Genomic DNA, 18,363 nt, shown 5'->3' on the forward strand with positions numbered 1-18,363 from the left:
GGCAATGGGATTGGTGAAACACCAGCAGCTCCACTAAATTATTCTGCACCCCTGCTCACATATGTCTCACATCCAGCATGTGTGGAGCAGTTTGAGTTCTTCCAGAGGCTCATGGCCACCCCAGTTTTTGCCCTTGAAGTCCATGTTGTTGCTGCTGCACCTAAAACCTGTTTGAGCCGTCTCAGACAGACCTACATCCTTATCCAATTCAAACTTGCTTGCACAAGCAAATTCCATAGGCTTGTTATAGATTGATCTGATATAATGCAACACCAGTCTAAGACCAAGGCTTCCAAAGACCCATTATCTAGGACTCCAAGGTGAGGCAAGTGAGCCAGAAGAGGGGATAAATTCAAAATTTCCTCTGCAATGGTCATTCCCTACTTCCCATCACATTTCCCTTTAATTGTTACAGCTTCAATCCTCTGCTCATTCTATGATCCCCACTGGCCCCCTGACCCTTCCCTGAACCAAGCTCTTAAAAGATTCACCCACCATAAACCATTTACTCTTCTTCTCCCAGACCCCTTTCATTATCATCCTTCCATCTAGCATTTGTCTACTTCTGCTGGAAGAATTATTCCCTCTGGCGGCCTGGCCCCAGACACCCTCTCACCAGGTTTGCCTACTTCCCAGTCTCTCATTCTCAAGAATAATAGGGTGTGTGTGTTTCCTCTTAGCTTTGAGGACAATCGCCATGAGGTGCTCTCCCCAACCTCCTCACTGTCTGAATCTAGTGCCAGCTCTGCTGGCCGCTGGCGGGCCACAACAACCCTAGAGCAGGGCTGTTGATTTCATTGAGGGCCGCATCAGGGTTGTGTTTGACCTTGGTGGGGGCATGGCCAGGGAGCGTGGGCGGTGGTGGCCTGAGTGTTCTGCCAGTGAAAATGGACTCCTGAGCTCTGTTTTCAGCTGTGATGGCCTCCTGCAACCCTCTGTCAGTAAAAACAGAGCTCGGGAGGGCTGTATGCGGCCCTCCCAAGTTTTGTTTTCGCTGGCAGAGGCCCCTGCGGGCCGGTCCTTCGCTATTTCCAGTGTGGCCCCATGGGCCAGATCTAAGCACCCTGCGGGCGGGATCCAGCCCCCGGGCCTTCACTTTGACACCCCTGCCCTAGAGGGTCAGTCTTCCACTCTCTGATTCTCATCCAGACTCCAGAGAATGATTGCAATTATTACAGTATTTCAGTGGAAGAGTTCACACTGCATTTTCATCATTTTATAGACTGAAAGAACTAGTCCCATGACGGAGCTCTTATTCATTCCCCTCTACTACCGTGTTTCCCCAAAAATAAGACCCTGTCTCATATTTTTTGAACCCCGAAATAAGCACTTGGCCCTATTTTTGGGGAGGTCTTATTATTTTGGGGCTGGTGGAGCAAGATGGGGCTCCTCTTGCCATCTTCCTGATTTCCAGCTCTGTGTTTAAATATTTTTGGGGAGGGCTTATTTTTGGGGGGAGGCTTATTTTAGTGCATGCGCTCAAAAGCCCGATTGGGCTCATTATCAGGGGACGTCTTATTTTTGGGGAAACAGGGTATATCATTGCTGCCTAGGTTCAGTTAAATACATATAACTGAATCTGAATCATATATCACAATCTTAACCAACTTCATAATTGGTGAAATTATTCCTTCATATCTTGTCGTAATATCCTAACCCAGAGAAGCCAACATTTGAGATGAATAAAAATGAGAAGTTGCAAACTATAGCAAGGTAGAATTTTTGATGGGTTCCTATAATACAATTGGCTAAAATATGATTGGATGATTTGTAGTTCAAGAAGTTCTACAAACCCAAATTTAGATAGAAAAAAGCCTTTATTAAGCTACCATGGGCAAGCATAGCCAATGAGTCAGGCAAAATAGTAATAAAATAAATAAGTTAAACATTGAATCAAGTATACACCAAAGTTTGTGGCCTAAGTTGAAATAGGACTTGTATATGTTTCTTTGCCTAAGGCTAGGTGGGCTTGTGTTGTGGGAGAGCAAACAACTTAAACTGAAATAACAAAAGTGAAAGGAAACTGAGGCAGTAGGAGAAGATGAGGAGGGGAGCAAGGACAAATATGCTAGGCTGAGATGCTGAGCAGATCTGAGGTAGGGAATGAGTCAGAGCTCATAGCATTGTCTGGGAAAGACTTATTCTATTCTTAGTGTGTCCTTTAAGGAAGAGAAAGAAAGGAAAGAACAAATCGGTAGTCCGTACTGAATAGGCATGGACAGACTTCAGATTGGAAGGATTTACTACATTTTATTAGACCCTCAAGACCCATCAATGAAATCTAAGCTCAAAATGGTAATAAGGGTTGGTGAGAAGGAGTGTCAGTTTTACCGACCTCTACTAAATGTGAATCCATACTGAGAGTTTGAATTGTTAAAAGTTTAGTTTGGGTGTTTTAAGTGTCTGAATTGGGAGGGGACGACTTTTATATGTAAACACCTTGCTAATTCTCCTCATGCTATTTATTGTTGTCCTTTATTGTCCTTTCATTCTTTTAGTTCGTAATCCATCCAAATAACTTTTATTTGAGTGTGAGTATAAGATAGATATGTACAATTCTCGAAAAAGGTTTCTTCTTTGCGATTTTCTGAAGCTTGTGCAATTGAGTGCTACACATATATCAAAGGAGTGTGAGTGAATGAATGTGACCAATGTATGGTACTTGTTTGATGTCTTGACCCTATTTTCTGACAGCTACTAGTACTACTGAAGAAAACATTTCTTTGACATTAAATCGGTTGTATATTACAGCAGTGGCAGTAAGAAACTATTGATTCTGAAGCAGCTCAGCCATTAAAAGAAGACAAGAAGCAAGTTTATAGTATCAGTACTTTAACAATATTTTATTATTTCTGTCCATGTTTACATTAGTGGTGCCTGTTAGCTTATGCATATTGGATTTATACCACTACACTGTATCTATTGAAACTAAATGTGGTCTTGTCCATCTCACAACTCTTGTGTGAAAAGTTATAAGTTCTCTAAAGCCTACATTTTGAACTTTGAGGTAATGGGAGGCAGAATTAAGAGATCTAAAGCGGAGTACAGTACTTTTCAGAACTGTATTTTTCTTGCATTATTAGGTATTTCCTAATGTTCAGTTAGGATTAGTTTATCGAATTAGCTTGATTTCCATTTAAAGAAAAAGGTATTTAAATACCAGTTACTGTATTGAGAACAATATGGAAAGTTGCTTTCATGCTCTGTTTAATGGTTGGCCATTTTGATAAAATTAAGTGTTAGGCTAACTTGAGTTAGTCTGTTCTCTGCTGTATGGCAAATGGATCTGTTGTCAGCTGGACATTTTCCTCAGAAGCTTTTAATAGCAGGTATTAAATGTAGTAGATGTCTGTGAAAGAAGGTCAGTATTGCTTATTTTCATAGGAAGTTATAGACTTGGTGCAGATATGTGACAAGACCCCACTTGTCCTTCCTTGGCTAGATGGTATATTAACAAATAAATTTAATCTTTACATTCCAAGAGCCATATGTTTCTTTTTTAATTTTTGCAGAATTCCTCGACCAGATTAGTCAATGTGGGAAAAAAAAATTACAATCTTGTTGAATATCACCAAGAGTCACTTAGATAGAAATTTAATAAATAAATAAAACTGGGAATTGAAGTCCATTCATCAGGGAAAGGCCTGTTTGGGGAGACTGGGCTAAATGACACTAAATAGCTATATATCTATCTATATCTATATATCTGTGTCTGTATCTGTATCTATATCTAATCTATATCTATATCTACCATGTTTCCCCAAAAATAACACCCTGTCTTATATTTTTTTGAACCCTGAAACAAGCGCTTGGCCTTATTGCCATGCGCTCAAAAGCCTGATTGGGCTTATTATCAGGGGATGTCTTATTTTGGGGGAAACAGGGTATATCTATCTATAAAGTCCTGAAATCTCTTCATAATCCTTTCCTTTGGGCCCTGTCTCTCTTTCATGCATGTTAATTTTTTTAAATTTTGTTCCCTTAACAGCTCTCTCCCACCCCCACCCCCACCCCGAACAAAATATGCTCTTGCTTGGGCACAAGGAAGGGAGGGAGGGAGGCAGGCAGGCAGGCAGGCAGGCAGGCAGGTGGGAAAGGAAGGAAGGAAGGAAGGAAGGGAGGGAGGATGCATGCCAGGCAGGGAGGGAGGGAGGAACTTTCCTCCTTCGTCCCCACTTTGCAGAAGAGCCGCCTCAAGTCAGAAGAGGGGGAGAGCCGCGCGGTCAGCCTTCTCGCGCCAGGCGCCCTGAGCCGGGGCGCGTAGCCCCTCCTTCTGCGCCCAGGGCGCGCTTCACCTTGGCTCGCGCATTCCGCGGCGATGACATCAGTAGCCGAGCCACTGAGCTACCTGCAACAAGAGGCGGCCGCGAAGGCAGCCCATTGGCCAGAGCCCGGCTGAGTGAGGAGAGGAAGGAGGGGAGAGATTAGGGAGAAGAGCGGGAAGGGAGGGGGGAAGGAAGGCGATGGGAACTGGAAGACGCAGGCAGCGCGAGGAACCCAGCCTGCAGCGGTGGTGGCGGTGGCGACGGAGGCGGCGGCGGCACATGGGTAGGACCAAGAGGCTGGCAAGCGGGAGGGGTGAAACGGGGCGGGCAGGGAGCCTGCAAAAGTCAAACGGCGGTGCCGTTTGCTTGTGTTGGGGATGCTCCGAGGTTGGGCAGGTAGGCATGCTTATCCTTGCGAGGGATGCCGATCGGTTCTCTTTGGCTCCGAAGGACGCCTCTCGGGTGGCAAAAGCTTTCGTTCCTACACCGGGGGTGGAAAAAGAATTCGGAGAAGAGCGTGGGCGGAATGGGGAGGCAGGTTGCCTCAGAAATGCATGACATAATTGCAGAGTGCCCTGGAGAGCTCCGGGGATAACTGGATCCAATTTAGGGCTTCCTGAAGAGGTGTAAGGAAAAGGAGAAAGAGGAGAAATGTGCTAGAGAGATCACTGAAGTTCCCCCACAGAGAAATCTCCAGCCTGAGGACCAAGCTTGAAAAGAGATAAACAAAGCCACATGGTGGCTGGCTGACACATTATGTACACTGAGAGAGCATATACACCAAAGACCAATTCCTTGTGTGTCCAATCACACTTGGCCAATAAAAGAATTCTATTCTATTCTATTCATTATTAGCTCATGTGTGGGCAGTTGGAGTCCAGCTAGAAGAGGGATAGCTGGAGGTTGAAGCAAGGAGGAGAGGTAGAAACTGGAAGAACTTGAGTAAGGGCAAAGATTGCTGCTTGCCTGGAGAGGTTAAGATTGCTGGATCAATTGAGCAAAATCACAGTGAACCGAATGGTTCTGCTTGGCAGGTGAGAAACACGAAGCTCAGGACAAGTTGTAGCTTTTGCTTTATCCCTAAGGGTAGCTCCCTAGATCCTCTCCTTGTCTTCTTTGGAGTTTCACGATGAAATGAATCCTATACAGGCTTTTTTTTTTTTTTTTGGCAGAGCCTTGCTTGGGTAGAATGTAGCAATTCCAGGAGCTTTTTGGGCAAGGAGGGAATAGAGGAGTGGTGCTCAAGAAAAGAATAGGGAGTAGCGTTCTCCAGTTTGGGAGAGTATTGGCATTTTAGTAAGATAAAGGAGGATTTCGCATGATATCTCATCCAAAGCTGGCTCTATTGAAGCAGGAGTTTCATATACAGTATCCAAGAAGCCACCTGCTTCTTCGCATTGTTTGATTCCGTGGGAAGCCCCACCTAAAAGAAGTTTTAGCATCTGGAGACTCGTGGTCCACATCAGTTCCTGTCTGTAAGTGCCATCTTCTCTCTGTTCTCGGTGGTGACAACTAGAAAGAAAAGAGAGGAAGGAAAGTGACAGCCATGTCAGCAGGCTGTCCATGTTACTTGACTTGGCACTGAATTTGGACTGCTCATTTATCTCAAGTAGAAAACATGCTAATTTTTTCTAGGCAAATCTGCTAGGACATTGGTCTGTTCAGCCCAGTGTTGACTTCTCTGACTGGCAGTGATGTTCCAGAATTGTGATCAAGATCTTTTTAAACAGTACAGATTGAACCTGGGACTTTAGTCATAGAAGGACAAAACTTTACTACTAAGTGATGGTCCGTCTCCCAATATCGCCATGCACCATGTTTGAACAGCCACAAATATATATATACAGTGATTGAGCTATAACAGTAAAATTCCTCCACTTTACTGGAATTGTTGTAATATAGTTGCTGCCTCTGTAGTTTTTGACCATAAGAGATATTGGTTGCCACATATGTCCAATTTTAGCCACTGTGTTAAAGCAGAATATTGCCTAGGATATACCATCATGGAGGTAGTTTACATTTCATACCCTAATGAGGTATAACCCATAACCTTATCATAGTTTTACCCTAAGTTAACATTTTGTCATATTAATTGTACTGTCCATACACTTTTCATATGCTGATGCTTTATTTAAACTTAGATTTGTTTTTGTATGTATAATGTGTTTTATTAGTGTTTTATATCAGTGATTGCAGATGCCTCTGTAGATGCTAAACAAACAAACAAACAAACCTTATTGGAAGCCCCAAACCTTTTAGAAAGATTTGACATAGCCATTTAGTTCAGGAGCAACCCAATACTGGAGTTCGTAAATTATGTTTTTTGATATATTATTTCTAATATCTCTTTTACATATCCTCGTTTTTAACATTTTTGTTACTGACATTAACTTTTTGATATAACCTATGAATCTTTAATGCATTAGGGATGACAAACAGGTCAAAATAAAAGTTTGGAAGATATCCTTGGGGGAATTGAATGCAGGAACTCTTTCATCTCTGTAACTTCAAAACCCTGCTGCAGGACCCACATATATTTCTCCATCCTACAGGCTTGGCTCCCTCAGATCCATCAGGAGGTTGAGGGATCTGAGGGAGTTGACCAGGTCATAAGTAGAGAAGCCTTCCAAACTAATTTTCCTTAAGAAATTAATTTGAACTGTATCTTTCTGAGGGTTGACGGCAACTTAATGACCTAGGAAATAGAGCCAAAAAACCTCTTTGGATTCCAACCCCCTTGCTGGCTGGGGAATTCTGAGAGTTGGAGAACACATATCTTAAAGTTGTTAAGGTTGAGAAATGCTGCCTTAGACCCAGGAGTCTGAACTGAGTCCAAATGCATTCCTGTTTAGAGTGGACCTTTGGAAAGGGGTTTTTACAAGCATGAACCCCTCTTCTTTCAAAGTCTCTAGTATTTAGGATGACAAAATCTGGATTCAACCCTTCAGTTTTCCTCTTTGTTGTCCTTTCCTTGGGTTGTGGGTTAGTACCCACCCATAACCTCAGGATGCGCCACCAGAATTCAGAGCTTTGTAGTCAAGTATACAGGTAGATCTCGACTTACAACAGTTCATTCAGTGCCATTCAAAGTTACAAGGGCAATGAAAAAGTGACTTTTTACACCCATTTTTCACACTTACGACCATTGCAGCATCCCCACGGTCGCATGATTTACATTTAAGTGCTGGACAACGGACTCACATTTATGATGGTTGCAGTATCCTGGGGTTATGTGATCCCCTTTGGTGACCTTCTGACAAGCAAAGTCCATGGGGAAACCAGGTTCACTTAACAACGGTGTTACTCGTTTAAGAAATGCAGTGATTCGCTTAACAAACGTGGCGAGAAAATGCGTAAAATGGGTTAAAACTCACTCAACACATTTCTCACTTTGCAACATAAATTTTGGACTCAATTGTGGTTGTAAGCTGACGGCTACCTGAATTTGAAAGGTGCCAGGCTATACAAAGAAGGCCACCAAATATTTGGCTATCTCTGACTCTGTCAGTTTCTAGGTCATAAGTTCTTCTAATTGCAAACAAGGGCAGCAGGGCTACAGTGGAGGGATGGAGAGGGAAGAGCAGAAGTACACCAGCTCTTTTTTGGGGGGGGGGCAGTTCAGCTAAGAGAAGTTTCCATAGTTCTTGGACCCCCAGATTTTTCTCCTCCTAACCAAATGCAGCACAGGGGACAAAAATCTTTTGGCATCAGTTTCCTATTGCACCATTTATTTTGTAGGCTTCTCGTATGTCTCCTTTTGGATCTGTCTGACTGTCTCTTTTGTGACAGTTATGAATGCACAAACGCTCCTATGCCATATTGTTCTTCTTCTGCTAAGAGAATATTTCCATTAGTTATATTTGCCTGTTCATTTTCCTGGCCAGCCACTCTCACTTCACTCTGTTCTTTTCTCTTTCTCAGTTTCTAATAGCCAGGCAATTGCAATTTTTTCCTCTGGCCAGATTTTCCTCCTCCTTTTGCGGTAAGGAGAAGGGGATGGAATTAGCTGGAGGGAAGGACATGTTTTAAAAGAGCCAGATTTTGGATGAGAAAACTGTACAGGTTGTCCTTGATTTATGACCATAGTTGGGATCAGAATTTCTGTGGCTGAGCAAGGCAGTTTTTAGACGAGACACACCTGTTATTATCACCTTTTTTTCCATAGTTGTTAAGCTAATCATGTAGTCCAGTGGTGGGTTGCCCCCGGTTCGGACCGGTTTGCAAGAACCGGTAGTAAAACCGGCGGGAGGCTCTGCCCTCTGACATCATCATAGGTGATTTGTGCATGCGCAGAAGAGAGCGCGCAGGCACGATGCGAACCAGTAGTAAAGGTAAGTAGAACCCACCCCTGATGTGGCCGTATAGTGAATCTGTCTTCCCCCATTTACTTTGTTTGTTGGAAGCCATTGGGAAAGTTGCAAATGGCAATCACATGTACCTGGGATGCTGCAACCATTGTAAATACACGCTGGTTGCCACCCACTCAAGCTTTGGTCACATGACCCTGAGGATGCTGCAGCAGACATAAGCGGGAGGAACCTCATAAATCACTTTTTTAAAGTGCCATTGTAACTCCTTCAAATGGCCATTGAACGAGTAGTTGTAAGTCGAGAACTGTCTGTATCGTTTTCTTCTAAATGATTTCATACCTTGTTAAGAATAAAAATCAAAGCTATAGTTCTGTCAGGTTCTTGCCTGACATCTTTGAGGACAGAGGTGTGTTTTACTAGAGAGAGCAATGATGTTGCTGTGTGCCACCCTCAAAACCATGTGCTTTTACAAACGCCAGTTGCAAGGAGGCAACATTTGCACACAGTTGTTCACATGGGCACTGGGCTTCATTTGCATACAGGGTGCTCTTTAGCCAATCAGTAGCCTCACCAGATACGGAACAAACACATTGGAATGAAACAAAGTCTATGGCCGATTCAACTACAATGCACAAAGAGAGAGAAAGTCTCCTTTTTTTGATCTCTTAGTATACTGTAGGTTTTCCAAGCAGATCCTAGCTTTCGGTTGATAAAAACATATCACCAGCTGCCTTGAGGCAAAAGTGAACCAAGATGCATTCCTAAATTGTCTGTTGTCAATAAAATGATCTATTTCACATGCACACATTAGCAATAGCAATAGCACTTAGACTTATATATCACTTCACAGTGCTTTTACAGCCCTCTCTAAGCGGTTTACAGAGTCAGCATATTGCCCCCAACAATCTGGGTCCTCATTTGACCGACCTCGGAAGGATGGAAGGCTGAGTCAACCTTGAGCTGGTGAGAATCGAACTGCCGGCAGTCAGCAGATATAACTTGCAGCACTGTACTCTAACCACTGCACCATCACAATAGCCAGCTGGCCCCAATGTGGTGCCCTACAGAATTATGGGGCAACAAGTATGAAGTATAGGGGCAACAGCTTGCTAAAATTCCTTGTAGAGGAGACTACCATCACTTGCATGAGACTATGAAAGTTCAGTGAAAAAGAGAGACAAAGGAGTTGCCAGTGACTAGGCTCGGTTCAGCCTGTCCATCACAATGTTCCTATCTGACCTTGGATAAATCATGTCAAGCCGATCTTCAATTCCCCGCCATGGGATAATGTCCCTGAGCATTGCTTCTGATTATAGTAGCAGAGCATGAGGATAAATCCATTAAAAACAATGAGTCAGGTTGGCTCTAAGAAGATGAAAGTTTGCATAAGCAGATTAATGTGAGGGCGAGAGAACCCTATAGGAAAGGCCAAAATAAGAAATCCTATATATTATCACAAAGTAGAAAAACTAAATCGTTTCCTTTACCCATATAAGCACATACTATTACCCGGTTCAGCAATCCATGGGCCCTTGTACATATTTGAAAGATAACTGTAAATCCAGCTATTTTTCAACCCCAGAACAGAATCAAGCATCCCATTTGTAAAATGGAGATAGTCCCTCTAACCAACCTTCCAGGCCGCTGGAAAAATGCCTGTAGTGCAATCCCCCTGCATGCCTACCTGGAGGTTAATACCATTGAGCTCTGTGGCACTTATTGTCAAGCAATTTTATATAGGATGGCAACTGGGCAGTACAATCCTAAATGAGATTAGCAGCAGATCATGAAATCTCTGCTGGTCAGGGGTAGGTGCTACTTATCTTTACTACTGGTTTGCATTGTGCCCATGCACGTGCTCTACTTTGCTCGCACAGAAGCTTCTGCGCATGCGCAGATCAACTTTGATGATGTCCGGGTCAGTGGGCGGAGCCTCCCGCCGGTTTTACTACCGGTTCTTGCGAACCGGTCCGAACCGGGGGCAACCCACCACTGCTGCTAGCCCATACCAAGACAAAGGTTCCGAGGTACATATATTTTTGTTTTGCTACAGTATTTATAATTGCTTTCACACACACACACACACACACACACACACCCCTAGGGAAACATCTACCCTCATCTGGAGCGGATAAATCACCTCCTTCCAAGGGCCTCATAAGAGAACAGAAGTGGCTTGGATTTTGCCAAGATTGCCTTGCACCAGCTTCCAAGCAAGTTCCTTTAGGGCCTCCTGCAAGCTGGAACAATGCCAATGGTTTATACTCATGGACCTTTCCTACCAGCAGAGCCCTGTTCCGCTGGCAGAAGGACACTTCCCTCCTTAGCAAAACCTGCTCAGAGAGTCTTCCGAATGAGATTATAATCCATTTCAGCCAAACAAGTTTTACCTGTGGTGCTTGGAAGATCCAAATAATTTTTGTTCCATTCATCCAAAGGGTTGAAATAGCTCTAAGGCCAGCATAAATCAACGGAGAGCCTTGAGTCATATTTAGGAAGGCTTTAAAGCTGTGGACTCTCCTGACCCATCTTCTAATGTGCCTCCTTTTCTCTTGGAATTTCTACTCAGAAAAGAAAAGAAAAACCTCTGTAGATATTTATTTGATAGAGTTTGTAAATTCATCTCTTTCATCTCACGCCTCCACCCACACAAGAGATTTTACCAACCTGTGGCCTTGGGATTTTCTTCCAGGAACCAAAGATTTACAGTCTAATGCTAATAAGGCAATCTAAGAAAAAAGCACTCTTAAGGCTCTAAGCAGATACTTTAATTGTTGTTAATCTTAATATTTTTATCTCCTTATCTCCTTACTTAACTCAGCTGAATTTAAGTGGGTTTAATTGAGACTAATCTGTGCATATTATAGACAGACAAATATCTCCCCAGTTAAGTTGAAAGGTCAGTGTTTTTAGGTGGGGTGGTTCCACTTTATATTAAAAATAAGCTTATCTATGTAGTTCATATATCTATATTTAACCTGTTGTTTACATAGCAAGTTTATTATGTGAACAATTATTTAATGAATTCTCTCTTTGTCTGTGCAACTTCTCCCCAAGGTAGCCACCGTAGAAGCTTTCTTATATTAAAGCTTTACACAAAATGCACTGCAACTTACTTTTCTCCTGTGCCTGTTGAAGAGTTTTGTGTAACCTGTTGGATTGCCCCTTTTATTGATGAAAATATCCTTCCTTTATGTTAGAACTCTGTACAATTCAAGAGCTGCATAATCTTCTATTATTTTAATTTTGGTTAAAAAAACATATTTCATCTAATTTTAGAACGAAATCTATTCATGAATAAGATGGCTCTCTTCCTTTTGACTGACAGACGTTTGACTCATACAAAGCTTATTGAACAATTGAATTGAAATGAAAGACCAACAGAGGCCTCACATCGAAGTAGAACGAAGCATCAAATGACACTCCATAGGATTCCAATCTAGTTCTTGTGTTATTCAACATATGTATATATTACTTGGGTAGAGGTAGGGGTTTAGAAAATATATTGACCAAATTTGGGATAATGCAAAAATAGGTGGGACCTTAGAAGACAATATCAAGGGGTTCCTTATCCTGACAAATGAATCAACATGACCAGCAAGGTGCATCCCTTATTTTGGGCAAGAAAAATCAAAAACATAAGAATAAGAGGTGAGAAATTCTATTGGGCTGCAACACACACAAAAGCGAATCTGGGGGTTGGTCACAAAGTGGATCTAAGCCACTGGGGGTCATTGAGCAGCAGAAAAAAGAAATGCAATTCTGGGTTCATAAGAGAAATATAGTGTCAGGATTCAGAGAAATCATAATTCTTCTCCATTTTGCATTGGTCAAATCATACCTAGATTATTGCATCCATTCTAGGCACTACCTTTTCAAAATGACATGTATGTGCTCAAATATGTCCAAAAAGCAAGTAAGATGAATATGGGCCTGGAAAGAAATATCTGAAGAATAGTTGAAGACTATTCAATGAAGAGAAGAGTGTGAAGAGACATGACAGCTACTGTATCAAACACCAGAAGGACTTCTGTGTGGAAAATAGGGCTGGGTTGTTCAGAGTTATTCTAGAAGGCAGGAAAAGGAACAAAAGTATGAGGGAGTAGATTTAAATTCACATCAAGAAAAAAATTCCCAATGGTAAGAGCTCTTCAGACTGTCATGGGAGATGGCTCAGGGCAGGGGCGGGGGGGTGGCGGTTATTATAAAGGAAGGTCTAGATCCAAGGGAGACCACTGTTCCACAGATAGCCGGATGTGAGTCCCTCTTTGTGAAGTGGGGTCGTGGAGTACAGATGGGCTTGTTGGTCACGTACCTGGCTCCCTGCCACGTGGCAACGGCCCTGCCCGAGCTCCTTAACGTTATAGCCGAGGTGGTGGTGGACACCCCCAGACTTGCCATCATGGGGGACTTTAACCTGCCATCTATCGGTGAAACGTCTGAGGTGGCTCGAGAGTTCATGGCTTCCATGACGGCCATGGACCTTACTCAGTTAATTCATGACCCCACTCACACAGGGGGACACACTCTGGACTTAGTTTTTGTCTCTGGTCAGTGGCTGAGTGGCCTTGATATAGGGGATATAGTCATCGAACCCTTGTCATGGTCTGACCACTCGCTCCTTCGACTGGACTTTCTAACCGCTGCACCCTGCCGCAGGGAGGCGGGACCGACCAGGTGGTTCCGCCCCAGGCGCCTGATGGACCCTGATAGGTTCCAGATGGAGCTTGGGCCATTTCCTGAGATTCTGGCTCATGACTCGGCTGAAGACCTGGTGGCCGCCTGGGATAGTGCGGCTGCCGGGGCCTTGGACCGAGTCGTGCCTTTGCGGCCTCTGACCCGGCACCGAACTCACCTAGCTCCTTGGTTCTCCGAGGAGCTTAGGGAGATGAAGCGCCGGAAAAGACGCCTGGAGAGTAGTTGGAGGACCAGCCGCTCCGAATCTGACCGAACACGGGTGAGGTCTCATATTAAGACCTACCTAGTGGCGATAAAAGCGGCGAAAACTAGTTATTTTGCCGCTCTTATCGCGTCATCAGATAATCGCCCAGCCGCCCTGTTCAGGGTGACCCGCTCCCTCCTCCATCTGGAAGTGCGGGATGACCCCTTGCAGGGTCGAGCTGAGGATTTTGTGCAATATCTGTATGACAAAATCGCTCAGATTCGAGAAGGGCTGGCCTCTGACTGGGTATGTCCGGACGGGATGACTGAGGCAGGTCTTGAGAGTGTTATCTGGGGGGAGTTCGATCCTGTGACTCCCGAGGACATGGACAGGATCCTGGGACAGCTGAACGCGACCACATGTTTATTGGACCCGTGTCCCTCCTGGTTGGTACTGGCCTCCCGGGAGGTGACGCGAGGCTGGCTCCAGAAGATTGTTAACGCTTCTTTGGGTGAGGGGGTCCTGCCGGCCGCTTTGAAAGAAGCGGTGGTGAGGCCCCTCCTCAAGAAGCCCTCTCTGGATCCGGCTGTTTTGGCTAACTATCGTCCAGTCTCCAACCTTCGCTTCGTTGCGAAGGTTGTTGAGAGTGTGGTGGCGCAACAGCTTCCCCGGTACCTGGATGAAGCTGTCTATCTAGACCCGCTCCAGTCTGGCTTCCGGCCTGGGCACAGCACGGAAACGGCATTGGTCGCATTGGTGGATGATCTCTGGAGGGCCCGGGATAGGGGTTGTTCCTCTATCCTGGTCCTGTTAGACCTCTCAGCGGCTTTTGATACCATCGACCATGGTATCATGTTGCACCGGTTGGCGGGGTTGGGGGTGGGAGGCACCGTTTTGCGGTGGTTCTCCTCCTTCCTCTCTGACCGGTCGCAATCTGTGTTGACAGGGGGGCAGCGGTCGACCCCGAGGCACCTTGCTTGTGGGGTGCCACAAGGGTCGGTCCTCTCGCCCCTTCTGTTCAACATTTATGTAAAGCCGCTGGGTGAGATCATCCGTGGCTTTGGGGTGGAGTTCCATCAGTACGCTGATGACACCCAGCTGTACATCTCCACCCCAGGCCACCCCAATGATGCCCTTGAAGTGTTGTCCCAGTGCCTGGAGGCCGTGCGGGCCTGGATGGGGAGAAACAGGCTCCAACTCAACCCCTCCAAGACCGAGTGGCTGTGGCTTCCGGCGTCCCGATATAGCCAGCTGACGCCATCGCTGACTATTGGGGGTGAATCACTCGCCCCCACGGAAAGGGCTCGCAACTTGGGCGTCCTCCTGGACGCACGGCTGTCCTTGGAAGATCATTTGACGGCCGTGGCCAGGGGGGCTTTTTATCAGGTCCGCCTGATACGCCAGTTGCGCCCCTTTCTAGATCGGGACTCCCTACGCACAGTCACTCAGGCTCTCGTCACTTCCCGCCTGGACTACTGCAACGCTCTCTACATGGGGCTCCCCCTGGGGTGCACCCGGAGGCTCCAGCTGGTCCAGAACGCGGCCGCGCGGGGGATCATGGGGGCGACGAGGCGCTCCCACGTGACACCTCTCCTGCGCGAGCTGCACTGGCTCCCGGTGGTCTTCCGGGTGCGCTTCAAGGTGTTGGTGACCACCTTTAAAGCGCTCCATGGCTTAGGGCCGGGGTACCTACGAGACCGCCTTCTGCCACCAATAGCCTCCCACCGGCCAGTACGCTCACACAGGGTGGGCCTCCTCAGGGTGCCGTCCGCCAGACAATGTCGGCTGGCGACCCCCAGGGGGAGAGCCTTCTCTGTGGTGGCGCCCACCCTCTGGAACAACCTCCCCCCAGAATTACGTATAATAACAGACCTCCGGATTTTTCGTCGGGCCCTGAAAACTCATTTATTTCAACAAGCTGGGCTGGCTTGACCAAATTTTAAATTGTTTTTAAATCGGCATGGTTTTAATTTGGCCACAATATTTAATTATTTTAAATAGTTTTTAGATTTGCTATGTTTGTATGTATGTCTTGTTTTTACTTTGGCTGTGCACCGCCCTGAGTCCTACATTGGAGAAGGGCGGTATAAAAATTTAAACAAATAAAATTAAACAAATAAATGATGGACTCACCTTGGCTGGAAGTATTAAACAGGTTGCATAAACCATTTTTCAGGGACGTGGTAGTGCTGGATTCCTTCACTGGGCAGGAATCCATTGGGGATTAGACAAGATTATCTCAAGGTCGCTTCCAAGCCTTACATTCTACTATTCTTTTTGAAATGCAGACAGGTTGTAACACATATGGTGAGTGAATTGAGTGACTGCATGTTGACCAGGGTGGTGGTTACTTTTTCATCATTTGTCAAATATTGCACCATCAAGAGTGGATCCCCTGTAGGAATACATGTTATCAACTTATTTAGTTTCCTCCTCCATCTGTCTATAAACAAAATAGAAATTCTGCGGGAGGTAGTATGTGAAAAAAGACCAGACAGATAATTAAAAAGGAAAAAAAAAATAATGATTGTTTGTGACATATTATCCATCCTCTGGTCTGCATTTCTTGTCTAAGCTGCCTATATTTAAGCTTCAACCCTGGGTGTCTGTCTAAACAAACTCTATGCCCCTGCGAGCTCTAGATTGATTTGTCTCAAATCTTTCAATCAGGTTCACATTTCGGAGGATTAAATAAATAACAAGTAGAGTAATTAGAGTGGCTGAGTTACATTGATGCCTAGTAACATGGTATTAACCAATAGCAAGAATTCCTTTTAATAATGGCTTAGAATCTCCTGCCAGTTGGCTTTTCACTCAGAAGAGAAGCAAGGCACCTGATTCCTGATGGAAATATCCTGGAGGCTTTTAAATTCTCTTAAATGCAAGTTAGAGAAATGTGATACATTTTTCAGGGCTAATAATTAGTTGTGAAGAAACGCATGTGCTTCCACAGAGTTTTTTTTAATTCCAGATAAGGAAAAGGTTGCTTTTATGCAATAAATGGAGGGTTGCACTCCTGACCCACTTTGGTTTCAAAGATGACAAAACTGGGAGGGAGGGAGGAAAGGAGGAGACAGATTCTGGTACTTGCTCATTTTATCTTAAAGAAGGAAATATTAAAGAATGGGAATGCATTTGTCTTCATAGTTCTTAAGTAACTGTCAAAGTCTTAAGTCAATGCACATTTCTGATTGTTTTAGTCTGAAAAGTATTTTAGACCTGTTCCCATCTTTTGGTCTTTCTCTGCCTGCTTGTGTATGTTGAGAACAGGAAGCGACAAATCTCAGAAACAACTCCAATTGGCAAACCCACCGGGAGTGTGCAGGCAACAAAGGAGGCAGATGGCTGATGGATCCAGTACCTTGGAGAGAGCCCAGGCTGCCACCCTGCAGAGAATTAAGGCCCTCACTACACTTCAAGTGACTGCTGGCCCTTTGGGGTGTGTGAATATCAGCAGAATTTAACAAGGCTGGCAGGCTTTGCTTCTCTTTCCATCCAGGTTTTGGATCGTAAATGAGTATTTCCTTGAATTACTTGCACTTCTGGCAAATCCATGGGTTCTGCATATTGAGTGACTATTTGCAAATAAAGTAAACAGTTTAAAATCTGTATGTCTATTGATTTTTTCCTGGCAAAGGTACATACCCCTTTGCTTTAAAATTCAAAGACAACTGATTAGGTAACAAACGTTTTCATGATTTGGATGTGATTAAAAATCCCACTAATGTCTTGATAATTTGTTTCTGAATATGTTCAGTAGGCATGTCCAGATGTTATGTATTTTCACCTTCCTACACTAATAACAACTAAAGAAGGCGCCACAGGTGAATATGTTACGTTTCTGTAATTTTGCAAAAGCTGTTGGCTTCCATATTTTTGAGCAAGGCTATGGATTTAAGGTATTTGCTGACAAAGGGAAGGAAATGTTGACTGGATGCACAAGTTAATGTAGAGCCGAATGAATCGTAGTTAATGTGCAGACAATGAGCACTGATTTGTATCTGCCTTATTTTGGGTTTAGAGGAGTGTGTTGATCCATATGTGATGATTTGCAATAATGTGACCTACATTGCAAAACCAGAAATCTGTTTTTCTGCATAGAACATGAGATGCAAGTTTGTAGGAATAAAATATTCTCCCTGAAAATAAAGTATGTTTTTTTTTTGCATGTCTATAAACTTTACCAAAGCGATTTCAATGCATTTGCAGAAAGAGAATTGTTGTTTTAGACTGAAATGCTATAGAGCAGTGATGGCGAACCTTTTCAGCACCGAGTGCCCAAACCGGAACACGTGCGTGCATGTGCATGTGAACACACCAGAGCACCGGAAACCCTAACATCAGCTGGCTGGCATGCGCATGCCTGTTTTTTGGCTCGTTTTGGGGGCCTTTTCCAGGCCATTTTTGGGCTGTTTTTCTGTGCCATTTTCAGGGCATTTTTCAGGCTGAAAAACAGCCCGGACAATGGCCTAAAAAACGGTCTGAAAACGGCCTGGAGAATGGCCTGAAAAAGACCTGAAAATGGCCCAAAACGGCCAAAAAACAGGCATGTGTACACCGGCCAGTTGGTCTTCAGGTTTCCAGTGCTCCAGCATGTGCACATGCACGTGCATTCTGGTTTGGGCACTCAGTGCCAAAAAGGTTATATGTGCACACCGGAAAACAGAAGAGCAGCTGGTGATGGCACCTGTGCCCACAGAGAGTGCTCTGCATGCCACTTTCGGCACGCGTGCCATAGGTTCACCATCACAGCTATAGAGGGAGTTTAGATTTATGTTCCTCTTTTTGACTGTCACCCCCAAAATGGTTCACCACATTAATAAAATGTGTATATTAAAAGTCCACGTATGTGAAAAAAACTAACCTTGCTGGAACTTGAATAGGAAACTCTTAACATGCTGCCCCC

The 18,363-nt window shown here is 44.5% G+C and overlaps 1 protein-coding gene across 2 annotated transcripts in view; it reads left to right on the top strand.

The window, feature by feature from the left end:
- MAP3K12 (mitogen-activated protein kinase kinase kinase 12) overlaps positions 1 to 18,363 on the top strand; it is a 137,776-nt gene that overhangs the window by 75,374 nt on the left and 44,039 nt on the right. The window contains exon 1 of one of the 2 annotated variants that reach the window (XM_060688930.2): positions 4,254 to 4,548. The exons of the other annotated variant lie outside the window; for it this stretch is intronic. The gene's annotated coding sequence lies outside the window, so the exon portion shown is untranslated. Of the gene's footprint in view, positions 1 to 4,253; positions 4,549 to 18,363 lie in introns of those variants that run through there. 2 annotated transcript variants of the gene reach the window in all.

Source organism: Pantherophis guttatus, chromosome 2 (assembly GCF_059756535.1).
Source record: "Pantherophis guttatus breed Tessera chromosome 2, ASM5975653v1, whole genome shotgun sequence".
Classification (NCBI taxonomy): Eukaryota; Metazoa; Chordata; class Lepidosauria; order Squamata; family Colubridae; genus Pantherophis; species Pantherophis guttatus.